Source organism: Bombus affinis, chromosome 6, assembly GCF_024516045.1.
Source record: "Bombus affinis isolate iyBomAffi1 chromosome 6, iyBomAffi1.2, whole genome shotgun sequence".
Lineage (NCBI taxonomy): Eukaryota > Metazoa > Arthropoda > Insecta > Hymenoptera > Apidae > Bombus > Bombus affinis.
Genome location: NC_066349.1, coordinates 13,206,205 through 13,223,601, shown reverse-complemented (window position 1 = coordinate 13,223,601; position 17,397 = coordinate 13,206,205). Strand labels below are relative to the sequence as shown.

The 17,397-nt window shown below is 42.6% G+C and overlaps 1 protein-coding gene across 10 annotated transcripts in view; it reads left to right on the top strand.

Moving 5' to 3' along the window:
* Positions 1-17,397, top strand: part of LOC126917450 (zinc finger homeobox protein 3) — a 456,710-nt gene that overhangs the window by 126,871 nt on the left and 312,442 nt on the right. For 9 of the 10 annotated variants that reach the window (XM_050724298.1, XM_050724301.1, XM_050724296.1 and 6 more), the window contains one exon: positions 15,406-15,456. The gene's annotated coding sequence lies outside the window, so the exon portion shown is untranslated. Of the gene's footprint in view, positions 1-5,108; positions 5,128-15,405; positions 15,457-17,397 lie in introns of those variants that run through there. The other variant, XM_050724299.1, reaches the window with a different exon arrangement.

Sequence of the window (17,397 nt, the reverse complement as noted above, 5' to 3'; positions counted from 1 at the left end):
GGTTGATTACATCCCTCGCGTCCATTTCGCTGATTACTCGCGCTTGCCGTCCCTTCTTAGCCATGCAATCGTTGAAATTTACCATAAACAATCTTGTCAGGTAATTTAGATGACTTTTCGTAAGGGTAGCATACGTGCAGGTTCTTACCGTGGTCTTAATTTTGTGTATTACTACTTGGGTATGGTGCGAGCTCGGATGCCACTTTGTACCTAATTATCTTTATGCACTCGAGCTTCTGCACTTTGTTAACGTTCTTCTACCACTTTGTAAGAATTCTTTAAATTAGAAAATTCTATAGCTTTATTTGGAATTACATACTACTGCAACTTTCGGATCTATCTATCTTTCTAAAGTGCTAGGAATCTCTAATACTAAAATATTTATTTAGGTTACATATCGTTAAACGTCGGATATTTTTAATTTCAGGAGACGATTGACTCGATCTCTTTGGTAAATGGTTCAATTAAATTTGAATGTTCACTTCTATATAGGTAATATTGTAACACATAGGTGATTATATTTAGTTCAATGCCTTTTTTAGTCTTTATATACATCTTAACTTTTCTATATCTTGTGGAACAAGCGCGATTCTATACTAGTACGTTTCAACAATGACATACACGTAGAGAGGACGTAGAGTCATTAGAGCATACCACCACAGTGAAAGTTCTCTTTAAAACAAAGCTCGATACCATTAACACGCATGTTCCAGCAGGCAGAAACACCCGTATCGATATTCACCATTAATCACCAAGATAAATATCTCCGTGCACCCTAAACTATCCGACTCGAGGTTCCGTTTCTTTCTATACCGAATCAACGAACGAACCAACCGGCGCGCAGTCCCACTTGGCGCAGCTCGGTCAAGGAAAAAGTTATAAATAATATATTTCTCGATTTCGAAGCCTTACGCGGCGAAGCTTCCATCAGGATGGAGCAGCGTGGTTTCCAGCGTGATGGCGCAGCGGTAATGCAGCGTCCCTCCAGGGGGTTGGCGGAGTTAACGAGACATCATAAGGGCCAAAGTATAATTGCGTCAAAGGCGTATAACGGTAGTAATCGTACGGGCGCAGTCAGGCTGCAACGAGGTTCGTAGAAACTGAGACGAACGACGGCGGATAGTTCGACGGGGGAGAAACAAAGACGAAAGTATCGCTGCTCGCAGCGTCATAGGGGAATGAAACGAAATTAAGGAAAGAAATAATGCGATAGGAGAAAGTAGCGGCGACCAGAGGGGGTTATCCGGTTGGTCGCACACACATGCACGCTGGTACGCCATTGTAACACTCTCTCATCGAGAAAGAAAGCTTGGTACACGTGTTGATGACCGAGACTCATCCCTAATTGCGCCTGATGACACCGTGTCCTCGGGGGTGAAACCGCAGAACGCTCTCTTCTTCTTCAGCTTCCTTCCTCCCCCTCACCATCCCTAATACCGACCATCCCCCGGTGGACGAACCCTCGCACGAAAAGGGAAAAGCCTGGACGGACGGGACATGTGTCGTGCTCAAGCATCCGGAAAAGCACACCGGGTTATCTAGGATCCGGACCAAAATACACGGCACACGTTCGAGGGTCGTTTTTTTCGTTCTTCGAGCTACGATACTCTCTTCTGTTGCGAGGGCGACGATCCTGTCACGTTTACCTGGATAAGGGCCAGCTTTATTGGTCCTTTAGCGATAGTCTGGCTGTCTGCTCTCTCGCTAAACGCTCTCTTTGCATCCGAGTAGACGCGACTAGAGAAAAATTTGATTCGAAGTATTAGAAAAGGTTAATCGATCGATCGATAGAAATGTGGTTCGATATATAACAGAAGATATGTAATACAAAATGTGCACGGATATGATACATAGCATGTGACATAAAATATTACATAATCCAAACACGATGTAGAGTGCCTAAATAAATATATAAAATAGGATATAGTAATATAAAATTTTCTTCGCGGAAAGGGAAATTCTATATCCAATACTCTTTAAGCTTTATCGTTGAATATTTTACACATATGTATATCAATTCTAGAAAGTTTTTTAATTCTTTATACTATGTCTCAACTTAAATATGCTTCGACATGCTAAGATCAATTTAAGGAACGTTCAAACGATCAATATTATTGTCAATGTTTAAGATTCTCAATATTATCACACGTAAAAGAACCTCTAAACGATCAATAGATATTGTCAATACAATGTTGAGAAGCTTAATATTGACAATAATATTGACAACATAACAGTAATATTGACCATGTGAACGCTCCTTTACAATCCCTCCGTACACAAACTACCATCGATGTTTCGTCAAATATCCATCCACTGACATACAATGTAACATACGATCATTCGACGTTTCAACCTGCTCAACCAACCTACAAATCCGCATCAACTTCTCGCCACTCGATCATACATCCACCCTTCTACCTCGAGAACGTGCCTCGGGAAGACCCCACGGATCTATCCAAACAAACGAATTGCCCAAGTTATCCCCGGCATCTGAGCGTTTTTAACAGGTACGCGATCCGGGTACGCAATCAACGTTCCAACCCTGGCTCGCCTCGCCGCCTATTCAATTACGCCGGAATTTCCTGAAATCGAATATCGTCTGAGGGCATTTCCGGCGCGACGCGTTCTTAGAATCCGCCAATTAATCGACCGTCAGGCTGGAACGCAGCGCGACGCTGAATCGGGAGTGGGTTTTGGCTGGACAGAGAAAAAGAGAGAGGCAGAGAAAGAGAGAGAGAGAGAGAGAGAGGGATGAACGGTGGATCGGGGGTGAAGAGGGAGGGCTGCTGCATGGAGAGCAGCTACGTTATGAATACATTATATCTCCGGTTCTAGGGATGCTGGCACATGCGCCGACGGGGTGGCTCCACCCTGTCCTCCACCGGGACTCGCTGTGTTTCTCTCTTCTCCTCACCCACCCTACTTCCTCCTATTCCTCTCGTCGCTCCGCGCCGCTCTCACAGTCACAGAACCCTCCTGTCTGTTCGCGCTAATTATACATGCGCTAACCAACCCGCCTCCAATGAGGCCGGGCCTGTCGCCCTCTCTGCAGAGAGGGTTCAACCACTCTTGTCCTCACTCGTCGGAGTCTGGGTGGAGCATGGACCTATCTCCGTGCACGGCACGCTGTTGCTTTGCTTAATTACACGGAGGCGTTAACTAGCTTTTGGCCAACCCTTGAACAGCAACCCTTTGCCGCAAACCGTAACCGTTGATTGGCTATCCGCTGCATTGTGACTTCATTTCCGTCACAGACAGGCTCGTCCGTCTGGCGAGATAAATTAGAACTGCGGATTGTAAATTGGTGATAGGAATATCGGTCTTTGAAGAATCACTGTACGAGAGTCGGAGATTGATTGTTTTAGGAGGATAGTCGAGTTTAATGGGCGTGGAAGAGGGAGCCATTAGGGGAAAGTTTGGAGTTTTTGATACGCGTCGTACGTGTTTGGGTTCTTGGCATAGCGGGGGATAGAGAGAGAGAGAGTATTACGAGATCGTGAATATAGTTTATGTGCAGCGGTTACAGCAGAGCGAGAAAGCTCGTGAATCGATATCGTGGTCGTCGATACGTAGCTTTGGAACGTGTAATTTTTTTTCTGCCCGGTGTTAATCTTGAAATCTCTACGTCGAAGTCGTTTGATATCTTCTATATTGCTCGATAGTAATAAAGTTATACAAACTCGGCTCAGAACTTGAATTCGGAAAGATACTTTCCAAGAGGTACAATGTTTTAATCGGTTGCCGATTTAAAAGTTTCCTACTTAACTTTGAAATTATTTGGTTTCTACGTTCCTGAACGCAGGATCGATTTCAGTTCGTTTTCTCGATCGCGCGAGGCTGTCCACGCCATCAGTTTCCCGTGGATAATTAACCGGGGACGACACACAAAGAGGCGTCCTATTTTATATTCATTGCCTTCAATCCCATTAGGAGCTATCACCGATTCAATATTCCTCCACCGCGAGGCCCCTGGGCTCGACTTAATCTCATATTCGCAAGACAAACACTCACCCTCCGGCGATCTTAACAGACGCTCCGCGGGAAGTAACGACCTCGCAATCTCCAATTTACGAGCGGACCGCTCTCCGCGAGCGTGCAGAGTACGCTCCTCGAGGTCAAAGATTTCCTCGGCTCGATCTTCGTTTCCATGGTGGAAATGACCGAGACGAGGTTGTGCCGGCGCAACGAGATAAATAAGAAGAAGCCCGAGGAACAGCCGGCGAGTAGAAATGGTGAAAAAAAGACAGAAATATACGAGAGGGAAACGAAGAAGGCCGGACTAGAGAGAAGACAAGAGGGGATTCGGGAAAAGCGAGGGTGAAAAAGAGAAAGCCAAAGAAAGGAGAAGAAGAAGGGTGGTTATTTGGATGGAGGGCGAAGCAACGTACCGAGATTCTCTCTCTCACTCTCTCTCTCTCTCTCTCTCTCTTCCTCTCTCACTCTGTCATCTCTCTCTTTCTCTTTTTCTTGCGAACGAAAGCTAGAGAGCCGCGGAACGCGGATTCGACAAATCGAAGTGTACCCCTCGTGCGAAAGCAGCCAGGTCGGGGGTGGAGAGGGGTTTCTCGAGGAGATAGAGCGTCGCTGCAAGTCAGAATAAGAGGGTGGGTGGCGGTGTGTGCCGCCTTCGACGCGCAGGCCCTATGCAAAATAGTAAGGCTGGTGGGGTGGCGGAGCCGTTCGAGACCCCCCAGCGGGGCAAACAACCCCTTAGTTCTGTCGTAGCGGCCGCAGACGCCCCCACCACGTGTGTGTGTCGCGCGAGAGACGCCTCTCTCGTCGTCGTCGTCGTCCTCGTCCTCGTCGTCGTCGTCGTCGTGGCCGTCGCCGTCGTCGTGGTACGTCGTCGTCGTCGTCGCCGCCGACGGCAGCGCCACCACGCTCGTTTCCTTATTTCGTCACGATTTTTTCCACCGATCTCTCGATCCCTCGAACGTCCGGTGTGCGCTTCTTTCTGCTTCGCGTGAAAAAGCGCGCGCGACCATTTGGACAGCTCTCACAGTGAAAACGTGCTCGAGCCGAAACAACGACGCCCTCCCGCGATACGCCCGGCAAGAGGAATCCTTCCGTTCGGATGCATCCCTGATTTCAAGAGTAAGAGCCACGCTTGTCCCTTCCTAAAACAATGTAGGCGTTCTTTTTCTTTCATTAAAAATATACATTACGTATACAGTGCGTGGTTCGCGTTTTTCAACAAACTATACGATGATTCTGACGATGGTACGTGCTACCAAGAACGGTTTACTTGATCGGAGGTAGTAGCAGACGTGGGTCAATTTCGAGGTAGTTAATTGACGAGTGAGTTGATTGATTTTATGGCTGTGATCTCCGTAAAGAATATAGATTTCTTTGTTCCATTTCTTTTCGTGGTATGTTTATTTCTCAGCTGATGAAAAAGTAGTCGTAGAAACTGAAGAAAATAGTAGCGAAACAGTTATCGAGGCTGTGTTTTGTCCCTGGATTTTATAAAGTTGCTATTTTTATCATTCAGCGTGTGATTCGTTTGGACGTTAACCTTGTACGAACACATTTCGGTGAATATTTTATGACTCTGTTTCAAGAGATGTTTTAACGTTCTTCGTTCGTTAATCCACTTAATATCATTCTTGAGTGCTTAATCCAATTAAACGTTAAATGTTATTCACTACTTTAGAAGCATAGAGATTCTCCCTTCCAAAACGATATCCGTATAATTACACATCCATTCAATTTATCACAAAGAGATTCGCTGTCAGTTTTACACCTCGATGTTCGTAGTCTTCGCTGCCATATTTCATTCCCCAATCAAGTTCACGACGACTCGAGTTCTGTTTCTTAAATTCCGCTGATCACCTTGCAATTTTTCTCCTCCGAAAAATGTAAATTTCTTCAACGAGATATCTTAATAGCGTGACCATCGAATAGGCATGATTATGTATAAAACGAAAATTCACGCTACGAGGTCACGTCACAGACATCCAAGTAATTTCAAACAATTATCGCCTTCATCCTTCGCGAGTCGCACGGTTATCGACTGCGAAATTAATACGATCCTCTCGATCATTAATCACCAAGCTTCCGTCTTCGATCGTGTAACCGTTACTCGAACGGAAGATCGCGGCCTGGTGTTCCGGCAGCGACGATCCACGCAGCGTGAAGTCAGCCACGGAATTACCTTAGCAACCTTGAACTAATAAGTCTCTCTCTCTGGCTGGCTGCAACGACGTCGCGGCGCTCCTAGACGCGTTAAACGAGAAAACGTTCGACACGTTCCGGGGCAAGTCTGATCGCTTTATGGACACCGATTCGGGAAAGTCGTAAAAATGCGGCGATTTCGGTACCAGGTACATTTACGAAATCCTAGGATCGCATAAATCTTCGGTCGCTTTCGAGCGGAATTAGCGGTGTAATTATCGATATTTATTGGAGCCGCTCCTCTATAAATCTCTTTTGGTACTGTTAATTGCTTTTACACGGTTCATTAGGATTGACACATTTTTTCTTCTTATTTTATTCGTACATTCGGTCGAGATGTTTGCAGCGTTTGTCTCTTCAAACCTATGAAAGTATGTAGTTCGTTTAAAAATTAATCGAATCGATGGCTAGTTCTCAGCGTTTATTTTAGTAAAAAGTTCTCAGGAATTTTTAGTTGGAATCTCTCCAGTGAATTTACTCCTTAAAGAAGATTCGTGCAATTTTTACGATCGAAATATACGTGTTAAGAATGTTATACGTTAAAACTGGTATAGACGCGTTTTCTATGACAAAGATGGTACCAGCCAACTTATTAGATCGATCAATACGATTCGATATTATTTTAAAACCGTGTAATTTGACGCGTGGTATGAATTCTAACGATTCTTAATTAAAACTCGTAACGCGATTAAATGGTTTTAACTTATGCAACGTGTTTACGATATTGGTAGTTGGGGCTCGATCGATGTATTTTAGTTGTTCAGAGAATGTGATTGAAATGTCAGACGAAGGATACAAAGAATAATTGCCGCTTTTTTACTGTTTCAATTACGTCACCGAAACTATTAATACAAACTTCTTATTCCTATTTTGCAGTAATTGCCAGACATGTAATTAAAGGAGCATCCATGTAATTTAATTGCAAACGTAACGTCTAATACATACATATTACTTTCAGTTCGATCTTTACTCTGCGCGGTATTGTATTTAACGAACAGCTCTACAATTAATTTACATTCTTCTACTATTTTCGTCGTTAAACGAACAACAACAGCCCCCTATTTAATTTATTACACGTTCATTTTATTACGATGGATGATCAGATGATTACGATGTAACGAAAAAATCGCAGAATCCACACTTTAAAATTTGTAATAATTTATATAAACTCTAAAACACTTTTTATAACGAAGAACTCTTCAATTTAAATACATTTCTCAGTTTTTTTCTCAAATAATTGCCAATTTCGTAACCATCGTCGCAATAATCTGACTACTTGCTGTATAAGTAACAAATAATGCAAAGATACCAGGAAATAAACAGATTAGTCAATGACATTCGGTAAAGAAAATCTTTCATCAACGATTGCATCTCAACTGTCACAAGCTAATACAAAATTACACAACACCTTCGATCAGCTTGAAACTCATTTCTAAAATCAAAAGGCAGTTTCGTTGACATTTCCTCTGTCGAAAGAACGAACGAGGAAATCTAGCACTAAATCAGCCAGCCTTCTATTGAATTAAACAATTTCAAGGAACGGTGTGTACACTCGTTGGCTCATTAATTCATCATTCGTCCGGAGCGGCGGTACCAGCTACCAGAAAGCATCACGAGAAAGTATTCTATCAATCTTGTTACGAGTTTCCGTCGGTGTTGCGCGCGGCAGCGTTTAAAAGAACAAATTCCAGCCAACTATTAGAGACGCGTTCCGTGACGGGCGTCGATTCGGTGGTAATTACACAGTCACAGCAGCGGGTAAGGAGGGGGCAAAGGAAAAAGAAGACGCGGAACCGATAGGGAAAAAGACGATTAAGGAGCGTGATTAATCGTCGATCAATTAAAAGTCGCGTCTGCGCGACGATTGCGTCACGCGTCAGATTCTCTCATTAATTAATTATTAATGGCTTGCTGTAGTAATTACCGATGCAAATCAGCCCTCTAACAGACACTTCCACGTGATTGTTCGTATATTATCGCTGGAAAATTTCATAATATCGCTTGCACGCGGGAAAACGATCGTCAAGATAGAAGGCGATCGAAGAATCTCCTTTAGATAATTGTCGATTCTCGACTCGATTCGATCGTTCTCCAGATTTACGACGAATTAAGTATCGAACGAATGGTTTTTCTAAATCGAATAAGATACGCGTCACAAAGATAGGTGTCACGAAGCTAGACAAATGTAATATTCGAAGATCCTCCTTTTAATTAAATATTTTTATTTCACAAAATGGTTGTTGCTATTAATACTATTCGATCTTTAAACAAGTCTTTCCATAACGTATCACGAGATTGCGCAATAGAGTATTCACATTAGAGCTACAGATAGATAGAACTCGATGAATCGGCGCAAAAGTAACGCGAATTTCATTGGAAACATGTATAACAAAGTTCGATCTAAAAATATCTGAAGAATTCGATGCAGATCGTGTCGAACTGCGTAGGTAGTTATACTCGGTGCAATTCGCTTCTTCTAAAATTAAAACAATCGTGAATCTGTATTTTTCTTTTTTTTTTCTTCCACTGACGATTCTTCTGCGAAGTAGAGAGTAGTGGACGTCGAAACGTTGGCTAAATATTCGTCGCGTTGGCGCGAAGGCTGCGCATGATTATTTTTACGAAATCTTTGATGGCGCCACGAAAATTTCCACGCGTCTTCGCTACGATCTCTCTAAACGGACTGGCACGCAGCATTTCGAAGGCCAACCGATGATCATTAGTCCTTTTCAGGAAACAAAGAGCCCGCGAAACCCAGACGATACGGTCGGCGCGATAGTTGAAGTAACCAGGCAAACGCGAGACTCGTTTTATTCGCTGTGGCGAACGATCACGGCAGAGAAAACGCGCGCGGCACACCTCTGCGCGTTCGCGTCGATCATTTTCGCGATCTACGATCGATCCTGGTCCGCCACTGGCGGCAACCAGCTACGGCGCGCAGCGATAATTACGATAAAACCGGCGCCGGCAAAGCGGAGTTAATTATTCAGTGCCGTGCGTGTGCCCACGTCCTCCGTGTCCCACAAAGGGAAATGCCTCGAGGCAGTTGCCCTTCGATGTTGGATTTCGATAGAAGAACAACGAGTGCCTTTCACCTTTTTCAATTGCTCATAGTTCCCGTCTTTCTGTTTATCTTTCTGTTGGCGTGTATCTATAGTTTCACCTTTTTATGTATCTTCGTATTTTCGAATTATCGAGAGTTTGTCTTTCGCTGTAACAATCGTGTGGGAAATATTTTTTGTTTCGTAATAAAATTGAAGTGTATTTATTATACCTAGGATAATCGAAGGGGAAGGGCATTAGTCGCGTTCTCCGCGTTATTTTTTATTTTACTAAAACGAAGAATTAGGAAATGGAATTGTGGAAATAACGATATGAAAATATGCTGAAGTATGTGTACTTCACTAACAGACGAGTAGAACACGACAGGAACATAATCGATAAATCAAAACGGTTGAGTAATTTAATCTGACGGATTAACACAGTTTCGACGACAATATTTGTGTTCGGTGCTTCGTTATTGTTTTTGGCATACTCGTACAAGTTTGCACGGCTGTGTAATAATAGATTTTCGAAGCTTTGCGGATTTATTTGTCCCTGATTTTTTTTCGTGGAACAGTTCGTGCAAGTGAAACGCGCGTTTTTCTTTAAGCTTCCACGGCGAAATGAAAATAAACGGAACGCTTTCGTGTTTAATTGTTCTCAATGGTTTGGTTAGTGGTTGTTTCGAATATGTGTCTCGTTTCTCGTGCGAGTGTTGGCTTTGTTATAAAACTCGGTTGCTTGGAATTTCTGGAATTTATTCAATCCCTGTCGTACATGTTGTAATTCTTTCAGAGTTACGAGATCGTTAGGTCTCATCTTGATTACGCCACAGGTACGACACATTAATACGCGACTGAGATAGAACTAGCAGACTCGAGAAGTTTTCTGCAACTTCTTTATCCTCTATAGAATTCGTAATATTTACAGATAACAATTTGTAGATGGTTAGTTCAACTTTTATCACATACGATTTCCTCGTTGAATAATTCACCGCGTAAATTAAAAAACACGAAGTTACAGTACGTGCGTGGCATATTTTTCCAACTTTAAAAAGTTTTATATAAAAGTTACTTATCATCAGAGGCAACATATTTTAGCGTTACTGCTTAGATATTATTAGCTATTCTGACACAGTAATCGCCACACATGTTCTACATTACTAATGCATTCTATTTTACGTGATCGTTATCTTCCAAGTATTCATTGTCGGCACAACGAAACTACCACAGCCTTAAAACGTACTCTTATTTCCAATCTACAAAAGGAAGCGAAGGATAACGCAAACATTATTACCAAAACTCGAAAGCCTAAAGAATCTTTAGAATCTTCACGAATTCAGCTCGTCAACGATCGAATCTCCAACCATTCGAGCACACCCGCGATCATTACCGACTAAATTAAGAAGAAAAAAAGAAAAAAAAACGAAGAAACAAGAAGAAAGGAAAACAAAAAATCATTTCTCGAAAAGTTTCGAGCAGGACGAATTCAGAGATCGGTAACGATCGTGGGGCAAATGATCCACGGAGGATTCAGCAGCCTCCGGGAGGGACACCGCGGGCGGTCCACGATCGGGTAAGAACGAGGAGGAAGGCGCTAGGATGACGGAAAAGGAGGGTCGCCTCTCGAGTGGACGTTGCATCTCGCGAAAGAGAAACAGAGATAGACGGACTATGAGGGAAGGCGAGGAGAGAGGAATCTTTTACGGATCGACTACCAGAACGATGAAATCGGTGACGGAGAAAGGGGCGGACGTAGGCGGTCATTTGTTGCTGTTTATTAATTCGAGGCGAGGCGAGATACGTCCACTTTGTGCGGTTCGGTTGCTCGTTTCGCCCACGCATAAATTTCTCTCTATGTGTTTCTCTCTCCCCGCAATAACGCGCGCACGTAGGCCACAATGGCGCGCGCGTCCGCCCGATGATAATGCAGGACATCGTAAATAAAATATGCCCCGATGGCCTGGCGGTAGGTGGTGGAGGAACGAAGCGGGGGAAGGACCTGGTCGAAATTCCGGAACGAAGCTTTTTCGTAGCGGCGAATCGGTGATTCGTGGATCAACGACGAACAACCGGACGAGGGCCGAAAAGCATCGTAAAGGCGGTAATAAAAGCGTTGCTACTAACATGTCGCTCGCGCGGCTTTTTATTGGCCAGGAAGGACAAGACGTTACCTCCGCCCGGATCTGGCCAGGACATTGTTTTGAAAGGGAAGACACCGTGTTCTCTTGTACGTCTCGCGAACTCGCCTCTGCAATAGGCCTGTGTAACGTTGTAACGAGCTTTTCAACGATTTGGGAAGTTCGTGACACGTTCGATTGCTTGGATGTATAATACAAGAACGGTGATCGTGAACTATGGTGTGGTAGGAATCGATTGCAACTGTGATTTAGGGTGCAATGTTAAAAACGTTGTGTGGTGAATATAGGTAGAAAGCTTGTGACGCTGATTTTGATTCCGAGCATACGATCCTTTTCGCATTTTAAAGGCTTTTATATTTTTGGAATAGAAAATAGAAGAAAGCGAGAGAATTCTTCATTGACGAAGCGTTAATCGATATCCGGTGTATCGCAATGAACGCGTTAGGAATAGCCATTTAGAGAAGTGAAACTTTTAGAAACGAAATAGTACAGATTTTAATAAAATACTAAATATTACTTGTGGAATATTAAAACATCGAATACTTTGGCCAGACTCGAAAACGTATTATTCGAAATATGGTAACGCCTTTAACCTCGACCGATTATTACGGATGAGGTGTGTTACGTGTTCGATAATAGCCAGTGCATACACGACAGATAACCCAACTAAAAGAGTTATCGCTAAAAAAACTACCTGTTTGATATCGTACATGTTGAACCAAGCGTCGTACGTACTTGTATGTATATCGCAGCTGACAAATTAATATCGCCGGTTCGGCTCGTCCAGAATCAACGCTGCAGAGCCCTTATCGCGTTCGATCGAACAGCGTCGAATTAATTTCGGTAGCACCTGTATCGATTATAAGAGAACGTTCTTTTTCTCTGTCTGTCCGTGATCACGCTCGGAGGCAACATTAAAAATAACCACGGTATCGGCCCTCGTGCAACGAACCACCCACGTCTCTCGGTCTCACATTACGATCGCGTATCTCTTTTAATACGGTGCTTCGCCGAGAGGGCATTATGCGAAATTTTTTGAATTTTCAACGAACGACGCCTCTATTGACGAAAATAACCACGCTTGCCCTACCCTCCACCATCCTTTCCATCGGTAACCGAAGATCTGGCCAACGTGCAAATCACATTTATTATGCGAAAAATAGAGTGCGTCCAGAAGCTTTGTCCGATCATTACAACGAGTTTTACCAGTGCTGATTATCGCGATCTCCTAAAAGAAAATTGGAATTAATAAGACATGGGATTGTTCTCTATGCTGATATCGATTTCGATTGCTCTTGAACGTTACTTTTGTAATTAGATCACTGGTATGTTTCGAGGAAGAATACCGATTATAGATATCGTTTTTCATGAAGAATGTGGTTTCGTAAATTTTTGTTGCAACGAATGACACGACACATTAAGGAATTATTAAGGAATATTATTCCTTTTCTTACGAATTGTCTTTTATGTCACGCATTAATATTAGTGTAGTGTTTAAAGCAGTAACGTATATTTACGATTAGGATACGTTTATTATCGAAGTCTTTATGAAGGTCAGGGATAGATAACGATTTATTATGAAAACTACAGGAACTAGTTACGGCATAAATCCATTAAATTAACACTTGGTTCTCCAATTGTGAAGAAAATTCACAGATATTCTTGTCGAAGGAAAATGATTACCGATTTTGTTAAATGCACATTAACATTCATAAACTGGAAGAATGGAATCTTTTTGGCTATGTGCATATTTCTGTGTTTCTTTTACGTATATAAGCATTTGTCACCAATTTATTCTATACAAATAAAAAGATTCGATTTTCTTGCAACAATTTGAAATTGCAACAAAGCAATCATACCAATTTATCAGACGAGATATCATTATACGTAGGTACGTAGCTCATTTATTCATTAGTCTACTATCTTATTGGAGAATAATAAACACCGTAAGCATACAGTTTGCAGCGAATAGCAAGACTATAAAGAAGGAGGTCAGCTATACATTACATCCCTCACGATGACGAATTTGACCTTAAGCGACCATTTAATTTTGGACGAAGAACAATACACGAAGCTGCGCAAATATTTTTACATCAATACAGTAAGATAAAATAATACACCTTCGGACTCATCAGCTTTCGTTACTGAATCAGAGATCAAAGAAGTTTCTCGAAATTAATCTGCAAACTTCTCTAAGCTGCCATTTTATGATAGAAATACGTAGGATAATCTACCTAACTATACTAAAAGCAAAAAGTAAGAAAGCTAATTCCATCGTTTTATTACACCTTGGAATGCAATAGTAGGACAAATATCTTTAACCCAACACTGTCAGTTCGAGATTGTTTGAGATTGTATCATACCTGTCATTTTCTCTTCCATCGAACCAGTTTCTTCACAAAATTTACTCAAGACGAATTTAACTTAAAAAATCCTTGGAAAATTCCAAGAAAACACGAGAGAAAAGGGAATAATCGTAACCCAAAGTCGATCGAGACATTTCGATTGGAGTACCGGAGACGGATAACAAGATCGAAGCTCGAGGCTGGTTCCATGCCCGCGGAGAGACATCGATGGTTATTATGAGCAACACCATGGGGACCCGTAATATAGCCGAGACGTTGCTGTAGGTCCGCCGCTTCTCTCCGCACGCACACCAACCGTGGACACTCTCCTAACGGCTGTAAAAAATGATTCTCGCGGCGAAAGACATGTAAATTTATGAAGGCCCTCGAGGCCCCTCTTCTACCTACGTCCCTGCCTCCGACACAGATGCATTGTTGCGCTAACAATTAATTAATGTCGCTTTAATTGTACCTGCACACCATGCTGGTCACACTTCCACTTTGTTTCGTTTCCTTTCGTCTCGCCTCGTCTTGCCTCGTGTCGTTTCTTCCTTCGTTGGGTTTGCTTCTCGATCTTCTTTTGTCTTTGCACTCGGTCGAACGCACGAAATTATGCTGATCAGCCGGTGCCGTTTCGTCGTATTGTTCTTCCTCGAGGATACCTCGAGGTGAGCATTTCGAGAAACGCGTCCCTTCTTCGTAGCCACATTGTTTCGTGGCGAACGCATTGTGAACGCGTTGTGGACGGCGAGGCGGTGTTTGCTAATGTGGGACACGTGGTATTGTTAGGCTGATTGATAATTGTTTTTTTAATTAGACCCCTCGGGGAACGAAACTCATTACGATTCCGATGAATCGTTTCTGGCGACGCGCGTCGACCGTTCGCCGGATGTGAAAGCGCTCGGAATTTTTCAAACCTGTGAAATTGCGAGTTTGAATCAGCGAGTTAGCTCTTTGTTCCTTTTACATTTTGAAAATGTTATTTTTAACCCTGTAGTGAAGAGATTTTAATGCTTCGTAAGTTTTGCGACCTTTTGCTATTGCAGATTTATTTGCAACGTAAAAATATAATAATTATTCGTACTACTTATTAATATTTCTTCACACTACAAACGTGTAAATGAATTTGACAATGAATCTTCGAAATAAAAGCTACAAAACAGTGATACAGAACATTTCTTAAATCACGTTTCTACGATTTTGTGACACATAAAAATTTACACTTTCGAAGTCTTCTATTTCAATTGGAAAATTTACGTATTTCCATCATAAGACAAAGAATTAATGGTCATATGCAAATCAATTACCTCGAACTTCGTTAAAAATTGCAACGAAAGTGCAGGCCCAAGGTATCGAACGCATTATTTCGATCCATCTAACTATAATCTCGTCACTCTAAACGTATGCAAGGTACAATGTATATCACTGGGCGATGATCGTTCGCCTGCAGCAAGCATTTCCGCGAACAATTTTTGCGCAGGATGTTGCGCTTATCGCGCGAGAATCTCGCCGGATGATCGGCGACGCGTTTAAGCTTCGGAGCGTCATAATCCAGTCGGTGAATTTCACACCTGCGCGATATGAGCATTAATGTTCCCAGGGTTTGTTATGTTTTTCACGTTACAAGCGTGTGTTCGTGTGTATTTTCCATGGTTGTATTGGTGCACATGGTGTTCAACGTATGCTCGTATTTTTCTGTTACAGGATATAAGGGAGCGGAAGAAGCGTAGATGAGTTCTACTGTCTGCGTCCTCGGTAAGTCGTGAACAGCAAATATAAAGATAATATAAAATGTCTCACGACCGAGCGCACGGGGTCTTTATGACATGCACGTATTATCCAACCTGTACGGACTTTCATTTAACTAACGAGGCAGCGCCTTTTGAAATTTATAAATGTCGCGGTGTAACGTTACATTCCTTTCAAAATGATACGAGCCTCGGGAGTTGGCTTTAGTTATGAGCTGATCGGTTTTATTTTAACCAATTAACTTATAAATTATATCTATGGCTATTTCGATCGTCGGGGATAATCTTCTTTTCGAAAGATTTGTTGCTGCTTTGGTTTGGATAATTGAATCTGTAGGTACGAAACAAATTACGAGTGAAAATCAAACCGATGCATTCTACATTTAAATAACCACCTATCCTTAAGATTGTTTATAATACATTCGTAAAAAGATTCGACGCGTGTTCAAATATTTCGTAAACCGCTATATCATGACGTTAATCCGAATTGGATTAATCCGAAATTTCTCTTAATAAATAACAATCTCTCTTGATAAAGATGTCTTCTGTTTAAAAAACGTACAACAAACGTCGTTAAAAAAGACACAAAAATAATACGGAAAATTTCAACGAAAAATTATATTCTGAGTGTCGGCCACAAACCATAACTACCCTCGATCGTACGCTCGGAACCGATAATCTGTACTGAACTTACGGAGCGACATCGGGACAAATTTTCGAATGGAAATGATTCCTCGCGAGACTCCAAGCCAGTCCCGTATCACGAAGAAAGAAATACAGATTCGAGAGGAGAGTAAGAAAGAGACAGGAAAGACCGAGACGTGGCAGCAAAGTGTGGAAGAAGGAAAGAGGCGAAGGATGAAGGAGACAGGCCCCGGTTGCCGGACTACCTCTTCTTCCCCATAAATACGGATTTAGTCGCGCGGTTTACGAGCGAAAACGTGTCGAGCTTCGCGAGGCTGGCCGCGCCTAAATTATTAAAGTCGTAAACGATCGAAATCGTCGTTAAGCGGCGCGCGAAGAAACCCATCGGACCTGCCTCCGCGTCTCCACGACGACGACGACGATCATTTTTCCCGGGCGGCGTTTCATTGTTGGACCACGGCTAAGCGGAGCTATGTTGGTCGCGTTGCACCGTCCACGACAATAAACGGGCTTACTCTTGAGCGAATACGCGCGACCAGCCGAGCCTACTCTTCTCGCGACTATGGTGACGTCCGAACCGAGCATAGATCAGACTGCAGGGTTATTGGCACCGGTAATCTCGAATGGCGCGAGTAATATCGCTCGATGAGTTGTTAACGCGAGGCGTTACGCGAATAAAATATTCCGCGTCGAGATCGCCGTCAGATTTATCGCCAACGCGTTCCACGCGCTCTTCGCCCACCAGAATTTCGACCCCGCGCGGATTTTCATCGTTCGCGCGTTCTGATTAGACACTGTGGATGTTTATTGTATATATATTTAAAAAATTACTTTTTTCCCCCGAAATTATTATAATTTTGAGAATACGATCGAGTAAATGAAATTTAGGCGGAGAATTATTTCACCTGCTAGATGGGTCGCATTAACGAAGATGTTTTCTTTTTCTCTTTCATCCAATAGCTAGATTCTACTTTTCCATTGTAATTTTTTCTTATAAGGGACATTTTTCATTCGACCGTATTCCTTCGGGAAGTATGTAGTTATTGCGATTCAAATAATTCGCGCGTTTTATTTGCACGCAACTTGAATTCATGCGAGTAAGTAAATCACAGATGCTGGAATGCCGCGTGTTTCGCGTTAAATATTCGTCATAAATAATTAAACGCTGTTATCAGGAAATAGCATTTCCTTACGATTTCGAACATCCAGCGATAAAATAGGACGAATCGTAGAAATTTACAGTCGTTTATAGCATCATAAATTCTATCCGCTTTGGCCGGGTCTTTGATAGATATTTTAAGCA